The 5,631-nt window shown below is 44.0% G+C and overlaps 1 non-coding gene across 1 annotated transcript; it reads left to right on the top strand.

Moving 5' to 3' along the window:
• The first annotated feature begins 457 nt into the window (after window positions 1-457).
• Window positions 458-529, top strand: TRNAQ-UUG (transfer RNA glutamine (anticodon UUG)). Its single transcript has one exon. It is a non-coding gene; the product is annotated as a tRNA-Gln (tRNA).
• The last annotated feature ends 5,102 nt before the right edge of the window (window positions 530-5,631 follow it).

Genomic DNA, 5,631 nt, shown 5'->3' with positions numbered 1-5,631 from the left:
GTGGTGGGGTCATATGAGGCGAATGGAGGAGGATAGGTTACCTAGGAGGATAATGGACTCTTTTATGGAGGGTAAGAGAAGTAGAGGAAGACCAAGACGACGATGGTTAGACTCAGTTTCTAATGATTTAAAGATAAGAAGTAAGTTTATAGAATTAGATGAGGCCGCAACACTAGTTGCAAATAGAGTATTGTGGCGACATTTAGTAAATTCACAGAGGCTTGCAGACTGAACGCTGAAATGCATAACGGTCTATAATGGTGATGTATGTAATCAAGTTACGATGAATTCTTGAACTATCCCTATGCATCAACTGTTTATCATCCTGAGCCATCAATCATATCAATTACTTACAGAACGATCAGCAATCTCGTTTCATACTTCTCACTCCAATTATTACAACCTTGAAAGCCTTTGTAGAGTGAGATAAGACAGCGATAAGTATTCCAGCATGTGCGGTCCCATGGTGTAATGGTTAGCACTCTGGACTTTGAATCCAGCGATCCGAGTTCAAATCTCGGTGGGACCTGGAATTTTAATTTCTACGAATTACTTCTTTCTGAATCCTCGGATGTAATTCTTCCTATTCTCAAAAATGACTAGAATTGGTAGGGTCCATCTCTGTAGTGAGTTACTGTGCCGCTTCTGAATCTACAACTTCAAAGATATAACTATACACAATGCGTATTTTTTTTTTTACTTACAAATACCTTATGTCCCCCTCTGCGGTAATAATAGGCCTAATAATGGCGTATGGCCTGCGGAGAGGCCTGGTGCAGGTCTTTTTCTAGTAGACGGCCTATTAGGTGGCCTGCATGTCTACGAAGATGAGGGCCCTAGCTAGGATGATTTCTAATGTTGAATACGCCACACACCCAGGCCCCGAGCCATTGGAAATAACCAATTATGGTTAAAATCCCCGACCTGGCCGGGAATCGAACCCGGGACCATCTGAACCGAAAGCCAGTACGCTGACCATTGAGCCAACGAGTCGGACACCTCTGCAGTGTAGTGGTTAGTATGATTAGCTTCCACCCCCGGAAGCCCGGGATCGATTCCTGGTTCTGCCACGAAATATGAAAAGTGGTACGAGGGCAGGGACGGGGTCGATTCAGACTCGGGAGGTCAGCTGGGTAGAGAAGTGTTCGACTCCCTCCTCAGCCATCCTCGAAATAGTTTTCCTTGGTTTCCCCCTTCTCCTCCAAGCAAATGACGGGATGGTACCTAACTTAAGGCCACGGCCGCCTCCTTCCCTCTTCCCTATATTCCTTGTTTATCCCTTCCAATCTACCCATCCCCTTCAAGGCCCCTGTTCAACATAAAAGGGAAGGCTGCCTGGGTGAGGTACTGGTCCTCCTATCCCGTTTTATCCCCGACCAAATGTCTCACGCTCCAGGACAAAGCCTTTTGGGGTGGTAGAGGTGGGATCCCTCGCTGAGTCCCAGGGGAAAAACAACCCTGGACCGTAAACGAATTAATTAATTAATTAATTAACTGGCGGAAAAATATCCAAGCACCATGAAATAAGGAATGTAGAATACGGAAATTTTGGCAATATATTTCTCGAGGTAACATATTTAATTCATTAAATGTACAAGACTACAGGTTAATATCCGCGCAAGAAAAGCTTTCGCAAATATGCCATGCTGGTCCATTAATAACCGGTGTAATAGTCTGACTGTTGAATGCAAGCATGCAAAACGTTCATGCATTGTGTCGTACAGGTACCGGATGTCAGCTTGTGGGATAGAGTGCCATGCCTGTTACACTTGGTCGGAGTTGTCGTCCAATGATGTCCCATACGTTCTCAATTGGGTGCAGATCGGAGTTCCAGCAGGCCAAGGCAACATATCGACACTCTCTAGAGAACGTTGGGTTCCAACAGCGGCATGAGGGCGTCCTATTGGAAAACACCCCCGGGAATGCTGTTCATGAATGGCATCACAACAGGTCGAATCACCAGACGGACGTACACGTCTACAGCCAGGGTGCGTGGGATAACCGCGAGAGTGCTGCTGCTGTCGTAGGAAATTGCTCCGCAGACCAGAACTCCCAGTGTAGGTCCAGTGTGTCGACCCCACGGACAGGTGAAATGCAGGCGCTCACCTTTCCTCTTCCTAATCAATACACGGCCATCACTGACACCAAGGCAGAACGGGCTTTCATCGGAAAACACAACGGTCCTCCACTTCATCCTCCAATGAGTTCTCGCTTGACACCACTGAAGTCGCAGACGGCGGTGGTTTGGGCTAAGTGGAATGCCTCGGAGCTGTCCTTCAAGTAACCGATTTCAAACAGTTCGTTGCGACAGTGTGGTGCCAACTACCGCGCGAATTGCTGCAGGAGGCGCAGTCCGCTGCGCCACAGCCATACTCCGAATACGGCGATCCTCCCGCTCCGTGGTGCCATGGGGATGTCCGGAGTCCGGTCTTCTTTCGAGCGTACCTTCTCGTGACCACTACTGCCAGCACACATCCACAGTGGAGACATCCCTGCCAAGTCGTTCTGCAATAGCGCGGAAGGAAAATCCACCTTCAAGTAGCCCTATTATACGGCCTCGTTCAACCGCAGCTGCGCGCAGTGAGCTGTTGATGCTGGTCTCCTCGTCGACGTAAAGGCATTCTTGACCCACTCACAGTTACGTCGTCCAATCTCATCGGTAACTAACGCTCTCGCACAGTACAGCCCGTATTTAAAGCAAACCTGATATGCAACGTCATGGAGCGGCTACTAGCGCCACGCTAATGCGTTTTTCGGGAAATTTGAATCAACGTCATCTTTCAGATGTATAAACACGCTTCTTGTGGTGCTGATGACTGTTTTTCTTGCTGATTTTCTTGTTTAAAGCCTTTTGTAACCATTTCCAGTGGATGTTTCTTTTCTGCTCCCGCGGCAACTGTATCTGAAAATCCAGGCTTAATTTATATGGTGTCCAAGAGCGTACACAGAGATAGAGTTCTGAAAAGTTCAGTATTGTTGTATCTTGTGGCAATTTCCTGATTTAAAATTTCCAATACAGACTTCACTGGGGCACAGATTTCTGTCTCAACATAGACTTACATGCCGATGATAATACGCGTGTCAGTGGAATAGCATCGGTACCGGACCCTGTGATATACTTCTCCACTAAGCTTCTCTGTTAATTCTTCAAATGGTTTCAACACTGTGTAGAGATTTTTTCAAATTTTCTGTGCTTCTTCGGAAAGTACAGGAAAGGTTTTACTGCTTAAAGCTGTTGTTACACTTACTGCGTCTTTGAGCTCTACAAATCGGCTCAGCATATAAAATGTTGAGTCCTACCAACAGTCGGTACACTATGAATTAACTTTTTAGGGATAACATCACTGTTAATTTTCTGGTAGTCAAGTAGCTTCCTACTTGCAGTGCACTACTTTTGAGAAAGGCTGAAAATCATGCACTAACAGCTTCATTAACAGTATGACTTATTTTCATTGAAAGTTAGAAACTTCATTTTGTTCCGTATTGAACTGGGATCACAGTAAAATGAAAATGTTAAAGGTCCACCTTTTCAATACCACCATCATCATCATCATCATCATCTGTTTACCTTCCAGGTTCGGCTTTTCCCTCGGACTCAGCGAGGGATCCCACCTCTACCGCCTCAGGGGCAATGTCCTGGAGCTTCAGACTCTTGGTCTGGGGATACAACTGGGGAGAATGACCAGTACCTCGCCCAGGCGGCCTCACCTGCTATGCTGAACGGGGGCCTTGTGGAGGGATGGGAAGATTGGAAGGGATAGACAAGGAAGAGGGAAGGAAGCGGCCGTGGCCTTAAGTTAGGTACCATCCCGGCATTCGCCTGGAGGAGAAGTGGGAAACCACGGAAAACCACTTCGAGGATGGCTGAGGTGGGAATCGAACCCACCTCTACTCAGTTGACCTCCCGAGGCTGAGTGGACCCCGTTCCAGCCCTCGTAACACTTTTCAAATTTTCGTGGCAGGGCCGGGAATCGAACCCGGACCTCCGGGGGTGGCAGCTAATCACGCTAACCTCTACACCACAGAGGCGGACCTTTTCAATACCATGAATGTTTATTGATGTGAATATATATCACATAACGTCTAGAGAAGGTTGGTACTAGTTTCGACGCTCATTGCGCGTCATCATCAGCCAACAAATCAATTGAGCAAAATGCAACTTATCGAATAGCAATATATAACACATGATAGCACCTACAAGACAAATGTTAAACTATGACTAGTTGAAACATAAAACACATGGCAGCAAATACAAGGATTAATGTTGAAAGCTAAATTGTCAAAAGTTAAAACAATGAAATCAAAACAGAGAGGGTAACAATAGTTAGGGTATGATACACGAGAAAGTAGTCCAGCCTGAGGTTTGTAGAACATAAGGCGTATCTATATACAACATTTAAATGCACCAACTAAGGCAACTTTTAAATGTAACATTAAAATGATGAAGGTATGGTGCTTATAACCATCTAAAACATAAGACAGCACCTATAAAGTCACTGTTAGATTGTAACCAGTTAAAATGATGTGGTGTGTCTGACTGAAAAACATAACATGTTAGAGAAGGTATCCCAGTTGTTGAGTCTTGATAAACAAGAGAATAGTCCAGCTTGAGGTGCATAAATCATAAGGCAACATTTATGTTATCAGTGGGAAGGATAATCTTGTTTTCTTAAGTTGCGGTAATTACATACATACATACATTTATTGAACATAACAGGCGACTTCGCCCCTATACATGTTCACATGCAATAATGATAATAATAATAATAATAATAATAATAATAATAATAATAATAATAATAGTAATAATAATAATAATAACGATAAAATGAATAATAAATAATAATAATAATAAAATGGATAATAATAATAATAATAAGGATAATAATAATAAGAATAATTAGCAGCCATTAGCTGAAGCAGTTCACTCACTCAGTGTTCATCCAGTGTCCTTATTATGCTCTGTACTTGCGTCACATTCTTGTTACTGACCTACACCTGATCAATAATCAAACAACAACACTCAGCATTTCAGCACTTGCATTCCAGCTAACTTTAAAACAAACAGACCATGCAATCCTGTCCTCTTACCCAACTCCACCTAACTAAGTACTCAGTCCCTATATTCCCTAATCCATTAGAATTTTAACATACTATCCCCTTCCCTTATACAGATAACTATTCCACCCCCCTATTCCCCTGCCCACCCTCTAACTCACTCTCCTTCATTTTACTCTCGCAGGCCTTTTTTGTCGCACAAAAATACCTGTTCAATTCACCCCTTTTTCCCATTGTTTAATAATCCATCTCAGTATTGCGTTCTCATCCCCTCTCCCCAATATTTCCCGATGCTCGGCACTCAATAATCCATGTCTTAACCCCCTCGTTACCTCACAGTCTCTTAGCAAGTGAAACTCATCATTCACATCCCCACAAAGTACACACCTTGTCTTATCCCTCCCCTGTAACCAGCCTGTATTCCTTGGCAAACCTAAAAGCCACCACATCATCCCATATCGTTTTGACCTATCGACGTATCTAATATTCAACCCTGCTATCTCCTCTATTTTCGTCAAAACAGTCAGCGAATTTCTTAGTCTGCTTTCCCCCAATAATTTCTGCCTATGGATA

This window comes from Anabrus simplex, chromosome 4 (genome assembly GCF_040414725.1).
Source record: "Anabrus simplex isolate iqAnaSimp1 chromosome 4, ASM4041472v1, whole genome shotgun sequence".
Lineage (NCBI taxonomy): Eukaryota > Metazoa > Arthropoda > Insecta > Orthoptera > Tettigoniidae > Anabrus > Anabrus simplex.
The sequence above is the reverse complement of the archived record's forward strand: the minus strand, read 5'-3'. Positions and strand labels throughout refer to the sequence as shown.